The sequence below is a fragment of the Trichechus manatus genome, unplaced genomic scaffold (genome assembly GCF_000243295.1).
Source record: "Trichechus manatus latirostris isolate Lorelei unplaced genomic scaffold, TriManLat1.0 scaffold00087, whole genome shotgun sequence".
NCBI lineage: Eukaryota > Metazoa > Chordata > Mammalia > Sirenia > Trichechidae > Trichechus > Trichechus manatus.
The window spans coordinates 1435254-1447910 of NW_004444023.1; the positions used below are offsets into that span (position 1 = coordinate 1435254).

The 12657-nt window shown below is 49.7% G+C and overlaps 1 pseudogene; it reads left to right on the forward strand.

The window, feature by feature from the left end:
* Positions 1–8536: 8536 nt before the first annotated feature.
* LOC101345988 (paraneoplastic antigen-like protein 8A) lies at positions 8537–10732 on the forward strand (annotated as a pseudogene).
* The last annotated feature ends 1925 nt before the right edge of the window (positions 10733–12657 follow it).

Consider the following 12657-nt stretch of genomic DNA (forward strand, 5'->3'; position numbering starts at 1 on the left):
TCATGTGCTTATTCATCGTCATCTTTGAAGAAATATCTATGCAAGTCTTCTGCCCATTTTTAATTGAATTTTTTGTCTTTTTCTTGTGGAGTTGTCTTTTTTGTTTAATATTCTAGATATTAAACCATATGTATATATCTGATATATGGTTTGCAAATATTTTCTCCCAATCTGTAGGTTATCACTTCACTTTCTTGAAAATGTCCCTTGGTGCACAAACTTTTTTATTCTGATTAAGTTCAATTTACTTATTTGTCTTTTGTTGCTCACGTTTTTGGTGTCATATCTAAGAATCCATTGTCAAAATCAAGGTCCTGAAGCTTTACCATTGTTTTCTTTTAAGAGTTTTATGGATTTAGCTCTTACATTAGGTAATTGACTTTGAGTTAAATTTATTCATAGTGTGAGGTAAAGGTCCGACTTCATTTTTTGCATGTGGAGATCCAACTGTCCCAGTTCCATTTGTTGAAGAGACCGTCTTTCCCCCACTAAATGGACTTAGCTCCCTGGTCAAAAATCAATTGGTCATTGATATATAGATTTATTTCTGGACTCCAAATTCTACTCCATGGTCTATATTTCTATCTTTATACCATACCCATACCAGACTCTTTTGATCACTGTAGCTTTGCAGTATGTTTTTAAATCAGGACGTGTGAATCCTCCTACTTTGTTTTTATTTTTCAATTTTTTTTCAATTTTTTTTTACTATATCAGGGCCCCTTGCATGTTCATATGAATTTGAGGATTGGATTTTCCATTTATGCATAAAAAAAAAAAAGCTGTTGAAATTTTGATAGGGATTGCATTGAATCTGTAGGTCTGTTTGTGTAGTACTGACATCTTAACAATATTAAGTCTTCCAATCCATGAATATGGGATGTCTTTCCATTTATTTAGTTCTTGTTTAATTTCTTTCAGCAATGATTTATGGTTTTCAGTGTACAAGTCTTTCACCTCCGTGGTTAAATTTATTTCTAGGTATTTTATTCTTTTAGATGCTATTGTAAATGAAATTGCTTTCTTAATTTCCTTTTCAGATTGCTTATCGCTGATATATTGTGTGTTGATCTTATACCTTAAACTTTGCTGAATTCATTTATTAACTCTAATAACTTTCTTGTGGATTGTTTGGGACTTTGTATATAGAATCATGTCACCTGTGAATACAGATAGTTTTACTTCTTTTCTGATTTGGATGCCTTTTATTTCTTTTTCTTGCCTAATTGCTCTAGCTAGAATTTCCAGTACAATATTAAATAGCAGTAGTGAAAGAAGGCGTCTTTGTCTTGTTCCTGATATTAGAAGGAAAGCTTTCAGTCTTTCACCATTGAGTATGATGTTAGCTGTGGGTTTTTTGTAAATGCCCTTTATCAGACTGAGAAATTTCTCTTCTATTCCTAGTTTGCTGAGTGTCTTTATCATGAAATGGTGTTGCATTTTGTCCAATGCCTTTTCTGAGTCAATTCAAATGATCGTGTGGTTCTTCTCTTTTGTTCTTTTAAAGTGGTGTAGTACATTCATTGATTTTGTTTTAATGTTGAACCACCCCAGTATTCGTTGACTAAATCCCATTTGGTCTTGGTGTATAATCATTTTAATGCACTGTTGGAATTGGTTTGCTGCTATTATTTTCTTGAGGGTTTTGCATCTATATTTATAAGGAATATTGGTCAGTAATTTTATTTTCTTGTAGGTCTTTATCTGGCTTTGATATAAGGGTAATGCTGGCTCGTAGAATGAGTTAGAAGCATTCCTTCTTCTTCTAGATTTTGGAAAAGTTTGAGAAGTATTGATGTTAATTCTTCTTTAAATGTTTGGCAGAATTCACCAGTGAAGTCATATGGTCCTGGACTTTTCTTTGTTGAGAAGTTTTTGATTACTGATTTAATCTCTTCACTTGTTACAGGTCTGTTGAGATTTTCTATTTCTTCTTGAGTCAGTTTAGGTAGTTTATGTGTTTCTAGGAATTTGTCTATTTCATCTAAGTTATCTAATTTGTTGCCATACAATTGTTCATGGTATTCTCTTATGATCTTTTTTATTTCTTTAATGTTGGTAGTAATGGCCTTACTTTCATTTCTGATTTTCTCTTTCTCTCTCTCTCTCTTTTTTTTTTTTTTTTTTTTTTTTTTGGTCACTCTTGCTACTGGTTTGTCAATTTTATTGATCTTTTTCAAAGAAGCAACTTTTTCTGTTATCTATTTCACTTATCTCCACTCTAGCTTTAATTATTTCCTTCCTTCTGGTAACTTGGGGCTGCATTTGCTCTTCTTCTTATCGTTCCTCATAGTGTAGTTAGATTATTGATTAGAGATCTTTCCTCTTTTTTAATATAAGTACTTTCAGCTATAAATTTCCCTCTGAGCACTGCTTTCACTGCATCCCATAAGTTTTGATATGTTGTGCCTTCATTTTTCTTCATCTTTAAGCATTTTATAATTTCCCTTGTGATTTCCTTTCTGATCCATTGGTTGACTAATTGTGCGTTGTTTAATTTCTAAATATTTGTGAATTTCCCATTTTTCCTTCTGTCCTTGAATTCTAGTTTCATTCTATCGTGGTCAGAGAAGATAGTTTGTATGATTTTAACCTTTTAAGTTTACTGGGACTTCTTTTGTGACCTAACATATGGTCTATCCTGGAGAATAATCCATGTGCACTAGAGAAGAATTTTTATTCTGCTGTTGTTGGGTGGAGTGTTCTATAAATGTCTGTTAGGTTCAACCGAAAGGTCACCAGTTTGAACCCACAAGCTGCTCCATAGAAGAAAGATGTGGCAATCTGCTTTCATAAAGATTACGGCCTTGGAAACCTTATGGGGCAGTTCTACTCTGTCCTACAGGGTCGCTCTGAGTCTGAATAGACTCAGTGGCCAGGGGTTTAGTTTAGGGGGAGTGCAGGACACAGTCCTGGAAGTAAAGGAAAACTCAGCTGGCCCTCAGCAGAAAAGTCACTCCTGGGAAGCACACTGGGAAGGGAGGAAGCCAGTGGAAGAGGCCCAGGCAGAGGGGAAGAGGCTGGGGCTGAAGCTCTGAGCAGGGGAATAAAGGGACTCTCCCCGCTTAGCATCTCCACACACCATTCAGCTCCCTGAATTTTTCCTACAAAAACTCATCTGCAAGATGATTCCATATCAGGACATTCAGTGCTGCCTCAATCTTTTCCACAGCTGCTTCAAATTCCACTGGTGGGATCATACCTTAGTTAACTAAATCCCTACAGATGGAGGTAGACAAAGTTGGGTGACTTAAGCCAGGCACCCAGGCAGAGGGATGGGCCACCCTTGTATTCTCATTCATGCTCAACACAGTCCTATGAGACAAGACTTATCATTATCATCCCATTTCATAGATGAAGAAATTGAGCCACACAGCCTAATTAACTTGTCCAAGGTGACACACCCAGGACTGGCAGAGCTGGGATTGAGACTGAGGCCGACTTGACCCAGTGCCTAAGCTCTTAAGCACTATGTTACAAGGTCTTTGCATTTTAAATTAATGATGCATGAATGATAAATACAAGTAGATTTTCAAAACATAAGAAAAAGTAAAGAAAGATATACTCTGTATTAAGGGGTCCCAAGACCACCCTCAATGATTTGCTAGAAGGACTCACAGATTGAAGCAAACCCATTATAGTGATAGCTACAGTTTACTACAGCAAAAGGATACAGATTAAAATCAGCAAGAGAAAAAGGTGCATAGGGAAGGGTCCAGGAGAGACGAGGAACAAGCTTCCAGTTATCCTTTCCCAGTGGAATCATGAGGACTGCACTTAATTCTTCTAGTAACAATGTGTGACAACACCCAGTGTATTGCCAACCAGGAAGATCCCCCCAGCCTTGGTGTCCAGCGTTTTTATTGGGGGCTGGTCACATAGACATGGCTGACCACCCACATGGTTAACTTTAGTCTCCAGCCCCTTGAGAGATCAAGCTGATACCACATGACCCAAGACCCCCACCATAAATCACATTGTTAGCATAGAATGGTGGTCAGTGCTATGGAAGAACTACAACACCACTGAGAAGGTGATATCCAAACAGAGAGCAAAAGGAGCTGAGGAGTGAGATACGGGAAGATCTGGAGATGATTTAGAGTTCAATGAACAGCCTAAGCTTTTAGGAGAACTTGGGGTGTTTGAAGAACAGAAGAGTAATGCAGGTGCGAGAGGAGGTAATGAATCTGGTTTTTACTCCGAGTGAGGTAGGAACCGTGGAGAGTTTTGAGTGAATGTTGCCTGTGATGGTTAATGTTATGTGTCAACTTAGCTAGCCAATGGTTCTTAGTATTATGTACATATCCTCCATTTTGTGATCTCCCATAAGTAATATAATGTAATCACCTCCATGATGTGATCAGCCAGTCAGTTGTAAGGGAAGTTTCCCCGGGGGTGTGGCCTGCACACAGTGTATATATGGACCTTCTGGCAAAGCTTGCTTACTTGCTCTGGCTCTTGTTTCTGGCTTATCATCATCTGACCTCCAGTTCTTGGGACTTGAGCCAGCAGCTTGTCGTCTGACCTGCTGACTTTGGGATTCACCAGCTTCCACAGCCCTGTGAGCTAGCAGCCTGCCGTCTGACCTGTCAATTCTGGATTTGTCAGCCCCTGCAACCACATGAGTCAGGAGAAGCCTCCACCCAACGCCTTGTCTCTGTCATCTAGTGCTTCTGTAACAGAAATACCACAAGCGGATGAGCTTTAACGAATAGAAGTTTATTCTCTCACAGTCTAGTAGGCTAGAAGTCCAAATTCAGGGCATCAGTTCCAGGGGAAGGCTTTCTCTTCTGGGTTCTGGAGGAAGGTCCTTGTCATCAATCTTCCCCTGGACTAGGAGCTTCTCTGCGCAGGAACCCTGGGTCCAAAGGACACTGTTTGCACCTGGTACTGCTTTCTTGGTGGTATGAGTTCCCCCAACTCTCTGCTTGCTTTCCTTTTCTTTTATCTCTTGTAATATAAAAGGTGGTACAGGCCACATACCAGGGAAACTCCCTTTACTTTGGATCAGGGCTATGACCTAAGTAAGGGTACTACATCCCAACCTAATCCTCTTTAACATAATCTAATCTTGCCTCATTAACCATAGGGAGAGATTAGGATTTACAACACAGGAAAATTACATCAATCACAAAATGGAGAACAACCACACAGTACTGGGAATCATGGCCTAACCAAGTTGACACATATTTTGGGGGACACAACTCAATCCATGACAGCCTGATCCACGGACTTTGGGACTTGCCAGTGTCCACAACCGTGTAAGCCAGATAAATCTCTCTTTCTCTTTCTCTTTATACACACACACACACACACACACACACACACACTTCACTAGTTTTGCTTCTCTAGAGATCCCAGCCTAAGACATTGACTATTGCTACAAAGCAAACCACCACCCCCAAAACACTTTATGACTTAAAACAATGACCATGTATTATTTCTCATGATTCTGCAATCCAAGTTGGGTTCAGTTGGGTGGTTCTTCTGCTGCATGTGTGTCTTTTGGGAAAAGAATGTCCAATTTAGATGTCTGGTGGCTCAGATGGGATTATTCTAATAGCTGAGAACTGTCTGGCATCTCTTCTTTCATACAGCCTCTCTGCGGGCTGGCTTGGGCTTCTTCACATCATGGCAGTATCAGGGTAGTCAGACTTCTTAAAAGGTAACTGGCTAAGCGGGAGGAAGTGGAAGCTGCTGTGGTTCTTATGGGTTATATCTGGAACTTACACAACGTCATTTATGCTGAATTCTATTGGCCAAACCAAGTCATAAGGCCAGCCCAGATTCAAGGGGAGGAAAAATAGACTCAACTTCTCTATGGGAGAAGTATCAGGGCATGCAGGGAGGGGAAGAATTGATAGCAGCCATCTTTGAAGAAAAGAGTCCTGGTGACTCCTGGGTTAAGCACTTGGCTGCAAACCAAAAGGTTGCTGGTTCAAACTTACCCAGCTGCTCAGCGGGAGAAAGACCTGGCAATCTGCTCCCATAAACATTACAGCCTAGAAGACCTTATGGGGCAGTTCTACTCTGTCACAGGGGGTCGCTATGAGTCGGAATTGACTCGATGGCACCCAACAACAATAACATCTTTGAAGACAATCCACCACAGTGTGCCCCTCTGGAGGTGGCTGGGAGAGCATAGACCAGGATCTGGATCTGTCCATCTCCCTAATGGACCCCAGTATAGGATCGCTATGAGTCAGAACTGACTCAATGGCAATGGGTTATGAGCATCCCATGAGGGCTCAGGTGTGGGATGGACAATTGGGTAACCCGGAAATGGCAGCAAGGAGTTCACTATTTTTAACTCAAGGAGGTTTTAGATGCGCCTGCAGGGCCCAGTCCCCAAATCCAGCACACTGATGCCTCTGGGGCTGTGATTTCAAACTCACCAAGGCTGTTAGCGCGGAGGCCCCAGAAAATCTGGGTTTTGACTCCAAATCAGCCTTTATCTGGGCCCGTCCAGCTGCCCTGCACCGTCACCAAAGAGATAAACAACAAAATGCAGACGTGAAGTAGAGAAAGAGAATACCTGCCCGGGCAGTCCCAGGAAAGGGACTTTCGCAGGCCCCCCACCCCATCCCACACGAGAGGGTTGAGGAGGGGTGACAAGAGATGCGAACACGGTGCGGTGGCGGGAGGGGTATTTGGAGTGGGGCCATCTGGGCTCACTGACCACCTCCCTCACGCCCCTTACGACCTCCGGCTGTTATTCTAGGTGCCTTTATTTACGCACTTGAAGATGGGGATCATGCTCTCTCAGCCTCATCAGGAAAACGGAAGTGGCTGTGACATGCTAGTGCTTAGAGACGACCCGGAGCTCAGCGACCCCCGCAGCCCTCAGCGAGTCCAATAAAGGTTATTAATTAGCAGCTGGTCGCTCCCATTCCACCTCCCACCTGACCGTGACCCCAGCGGGGGAGGGAGGTAGAGACCACTGCAGCTCCAGGACCCTGCACATTCCTCTGCCCGGCGCCCCAAGCCCCTCATGATCTGTCCCAGCTCAGCCCGGTGCTTCTCTTAACCCTTGGTCCCCCACACTCCGCTGTCCCCCTGCCAGAGGTTTGAGGGGCGGCAAAGGAGGTGGTCCTATCAGACTCTGGAGTCACACGGATGGATTTGAGTCCAGCCAGACCGCTTGCGTTCAGACTCCAGCGCTGGAATCTGGATAAACTATCCTATCTCTCTGAGCCTCAGTTTCCCCATGTATAAAATGTGCACCATAAGAGCACCTAAACTTGCGTTTAAACAATCAGAGTGCTTCAAACAGTGCCTGGCATGTAGTAAGAGCTTCGTAAATAATAACTGTTGTTGCTGTTAGTGTTGAATCGCAGCTTCTCACGACAGAGCTGAATGTATCTGGGCGCTTTATTTCGCAGGCGCAGTCTGAGCTCTCCGGAAGCGCCAGGCCACGAGTCTTTCATCAGCGGTCCTGGAGCGCCATCTAGTGGGCACTGCGGGCGCTGCGGCTTGCACAGGTCATGGGGGGGGGAGGGCTATCGGGAAGGGGGGGTCTTCTACAGCGTCCGGAGTCTCTACTCTTCCGTCTAGGCCATTCTAGGACCTAGTCACACTCTCAGGAGTCTTGGAGCTCCCCTGTCCCCGCCTAAGCGGATCGAGTGGTCTGGACAGGTTGGAGGGAAGGAGACAAAGTGGGGCTGGTTGACGAGGACGATCCCGGGCTGGACACTGAGACCTCAGGCTCGAGCATCGGATCCCTTTCGCTCCCCCCGGATTGGGGGAGCCGGTGATGCCAAGAGACCCTAGGTCAGACAGACCCGGGTTCGAGCTCCTGCCCTGCCTCTTCCCTGTCTCTCTGAGTCTCGGTTTCCTTATCTGGGAAATGGGGTGATGTACACCTGAATTCCATCAGTTGGCTGAGAAACAGTAGGGAGAAAGTGAGGAAGTGGGATTTCCATAAATACAAATTTATTCCCTGTAAAAGGCTATTTTCAGTTTTAGGTCCTGACGCCCCCCTCTACCCACACACACACACATACCACCACCAGCACACCACAACAACAAAAACACACACAACCATTTTCACTGGGCTCCTTAAAACAAAAAACACTCGGCCCCTGGCAACAACAGCCTACAGACGTTGCCATGGGAACGGCGTGAGCCCTACGGGGACGAAGAGACGCGGGAGGCCATGGACCGGGAGCTAAAGCCGCTGCTGACGCCGAAGCTGGCTCAAAGAAACAACCGGGATTAAGGCAGGAAGGTATGCGCTCCCACTTAGCTGGTGGCAGGGAGACCGGTGTCCTCACACAGCCGTTGCTCCCCAGGGACTCCGTTCGGAGGCGGGCTGCCACCTCCCTGGGGCCCGACCGGAGCGCAGACACGTAAGCCCCCCGAGGGTCCGGGACAGCCTGGGGAGGGGCCGCGGGCGCCCCAGCCCCGCCCCTGCCCTGATCACCTGCGTCTCCACTCTCAGCCTGCAGGTGGCGCTCCGGGTGGCATCTGGAGCGCGCTGCGCCCGCGGCCGCCCGCCGGCTCCTCGCTGCCCAGATCGGCGCCGAGCCGCGGCACCATGGCCCTGAGCCTCCTGGAGGACTGGTGCCGCGGGCTGGGCGTGGACGTGCGCCGGGCGCTGCTGGTCACCGGCATCCCCGAGGGCCTGGAGCAGGCGGCCGTCGAGGCGGTCCTGCAGCCGGCCTTCCTGGCCGTGGGCGCGTTCAGGCTGCGCAGCACGAGGCGCGTGAGGAAGGAGAAGGCCAAGGCCGCCCTGGTGGAGTTTGTGGAGGACGTTGACCACGCGGCCATCCCCTGGGAGATCCCGGGCCAGAACGGGGCGTGGAGGGTGGTATGGAAGGAGGGCCTCACCAACTCACCAGTTGTGAGGCAGCTGAAACGCTTGCTACCGGATGAGAGGCCCACGGGGGCCCAAGTGGCCAAAACCAGAAGAGACATGGCCACCCCTCCCGCTCCGGAGACTCAGGCCCAGGGGTCAGGGCAGGAGGCCAGGAAGGCCGGGCCCTCTCTGCGTGCAGCCAGCAAGGGCAGTAGGGATCAGGGAAATAAAGGCAGAGGCCAGAAGGGGGGCCGAATAGGGCGACCACTGACCTCAGCCAACAGTGAGTTGGACGTCTCTTCCGACGAGGTGGAAGAGGTGGGTGCAGAGAAGGCAAGTGAAGGAGAGGTTGATAGCAAACTGTATGCGTCCCTTCAGACCGCCGCCAGAGGGCGCACCAAGAAGAATGGGCCCAACAGAGTGACGAAGACAAGGCGGACAGCCCCACGGAGTTTTTGGCGCTGGTGACCATGATGGACGAGGCCAAAAAGGAGGAGCTCGAGAAAGAGCCCCCCAAGTTGATGAGCTTGACCATCCAAGAGGACAGGAGCGGTGTCCCCAACGCGGTGGCCCTCATGGCATGAGGGACATCCCCGACGAGATGCCCAAGGGCAGCGACCAGTCCGAAAGCGAGTCCAAGGAGAGCAGCCACCAAGTCACCGAGGGCGGCGTGGAAAACCCAGAGTTCGTGGCCATTGTGGCGTGTACCAGCGGCTCTGGCGCCAAAACTCGCAATGAAATGCTGAAGATCGCGTCTGTAATTGAGTCGCTGGGTTGGAGTGACAAAAAAGGCGCCCTTCCGAGAGCGTGGCCCTCGGACACCCTTTTAGCTCATTAATGCAGTCACTCTTGAGATTCGCCTTTTAGCCAAAGATTAGACAGGCCCATAGGACAAAACGAGACTAAAGGGGCACACCAGCCCAGGGCAAGGACGAGAAGCCAGGAGGGGACAGGAAGGCCGGTAACAGGGAACCCAAGGTCGAGAAGGGAGTGTTGACATGTCGCGGGGTTAGTAACCTATGTCATAAAACCATATATGTACTGTTTAACGAGAAGCTAGTTTGTTCTGTAAACCTTCATCTAAAGTACAGTAATTTTTTTTTAAAGGCTCCTTTCCGACCCTTCCCAATGTCTTGTCTATCATGTCCAAGGACGCGTCTGGCACTCATGTGAAGGTGGAGGAGGCCATGGTGAGGCGAGGTGGACGCCACGCTCCTGAAGAAGGCAGAAGACGACGAGGACCTTCAAGAATACATCTCCACCCATGCGTAGCCGGAGATGCCTCCACCGGGGAAGGCGCAGCGGAGCGTCCCGGAGGACTTAGCACAGAGAAAAAGAAAAGGAAGAACAAGGAGGGCCTGCTGGAATTGGTGGCTCTCCTGGCTGCGCAGGACATTGCTGCGTTGGTGAAGAGGGACAGAGAAAGGGCCTGGGAAGGCGGGAAGTTCAAATACGCCAAAGGCAACCTGGGCGAGATCTTGGCACGCTGGCTGCCTGGGAGATCATGAAGCCGCCAGAAAATGAATCCGAGGCAGCGGCCACGGTAGAGAATGAAGAGTCCGAGGGGTCTGAGGACACGAAGAGCGAGAGTCCGGGCCTGAGGAGAGGGCGTCCAGAAAGCCACGGGCCAAGAGGGCGCGCACCGCCGCCGGGAGCCTGGGCCAGACCCGCGCGTCCGCCACCCCCACCCCCACCCCCACCCGGACTCGCAAACCCGGAGCAGGGCGCCGAGCAGGGGGCCGAGGCCGCGGCCGGGTCTCCACTCCCGAGAAGAAGGCCGGGGATGGCGCAGGGAGCAAAAAGAAGCAGGCGAATCCTGCCTCGGGGCCCCACGAGAAGGCGGGCGAGGCCAAGGGTCAGCCGCCCACCGGCGCCCGGTCTGCCCGCGGGAAGAAGGCGCGTCGGGGCCGCAGGCTGACCCCCAAGTGCCGCTAGTGGAAGCCAAAGCCGCGGAGGCCGAGCAGACCCCGCACTGTGCGCCTTCCTCCCTCGCTCCTCCTCCTCTCCAGCTGGGTGTCTTCTCGCTTCACGTGCACTGCTCTGCGCTCCTGTGCCTTGTGTCGCTGGTGCTCACCTGTACCTTTTAGTCCCCCGTTTGCAGATGTCCGGAGAGAGGCCCGGCGGAATTCCAGAGGAAGGAAAGGAGAAAGGGACGCCCCTGAGGCTGTGGCCCTGAACTGGCGCCCAACGTGATGTGAGGGTGTCTTAGGTCGCACTGGTGGGGGCCCCCCGGGTGGCAGAGGATGAGTGTGTCCTGGGACACCGGCCGCCTGTGCGCAGGCAATGCAGTCATTTCTTTACGGCTTTGCTGGTGCCCCCGTCGTTCTACACGTGCTGCTGGCCAAGATCGCGAGGACACCGTCCCCCCATGTGATGGGGCTGTAGCTGGGCTGTGCCTAGTGGGCATCTGGTGTCAGGGTGTTGCTGAGCACTGAGGGCTGAACCCCCAACCTGGGAGATGAGATGATTGGAGAAAGAGAAGAGAAGGGAGGGAGGGAAGAGATGGGGAGGGGGGAGGGGAGGAGGGGGACTGGGTGAGAAGGAGCAGGGGGAGGGGGAGAGGACAGAGGAAGAGGGGAGGAGGCTGCCTACAGGAAGGATGAGGAGATGAGGAGAGGGAGGCGAAAAAGAGGGGGACGACAAAAGGGAGTAGAGGACAAGGAGGAAGGCGGGGTCAAGATGGCAGAGTAGTCAGAAGCTTCCAGTGGACCCTCTTACAGCAAAGACCTGAAAAAACAAGTGATTCCATTATATATGGCAATCTGGGAGCCCTCAACATGAAAGGCAGAGTTGAGGAACCAGACTGAGGGGCAGGGGGAGGGAGAGATGGTTCAGAAGCAGCTAGGAGTTGACAGATCTGACCCTGCAAGAGCCTGAGCCCTTCAGGCCTGAGCAGCTCTGGGGGTGAGCGGTGAGGCAGGCAAGAAGCCCTGAGGCACGGTTTCCGCAGCTGGAGAGACCCAGCCACTTAGAGAATACACAGCCACCCAGAGCCAGTGAGAAGCAGCCCTGGATCCAGTGCAAGATAAGTAATTGCATATGGCCTACCACGCAGATCAAAAACACCCCCCTTAGGGAAAAACCTCTCTCCCATTTACCTCCCTACTCCCTGCTCTGCACTGGGTCCCAGACAGGGCTTCAGCAATTGCCGAGTGCCCTGGGCTGGAAGTAGGATCCGTCACATGCCCGGAGCTGCCTTGGGTAGTGAACTAATAAACAAATGGGAAAACATAAACGGCCAGCTTCCCTAAGCCAGGAACCAAGGGTAGGCACAGCTCCTTTGCCGAAGCACAGGCATAAGGGATCCATGGACTTTGAGTGCCTTTCCCCCTGCATAGACTTGTGCGGGCCCATCTCAGCAGCATAGACCCTCATCACCACAATACAACAGAGTATATACTGGAACCCTAACTTCAACTGTTTTGGCTGTGAAGTGGCAGGTTCTTGACATTTGACACTGCTCTGCCCATTAAGCAGGGTCTTCACCTACCCACATCAGGGGCCTGAGGACTGGTGGCTCCACCCATGCCACCTAGCCACCTGTGATAGGGGTGCATGAATAAGAGGTGCCTCCCAGTCCTTACAGCCAACAGCATTAGGTGCTTATAGTCCGGCTGCAAAACCTACCCACATACATGCTCTAGGGAACAGGGACACGCCTTCCTCCTGGATACTCAGGGGTGGCCATCAGCCCCCTGCCTTGCTCAGAGTGTGTCCCCCTGCTGCAGCCAGATGCCTGTGCCTACACCAATCACCCATGCCTGTCTAGGACTGTGAGAGCCTACACCACACACTTGGTGGCTATCTATCTCGGCATCTAAGCTGAATCCATACAGGAGGAGTGGGCGGACTCCTGAGCT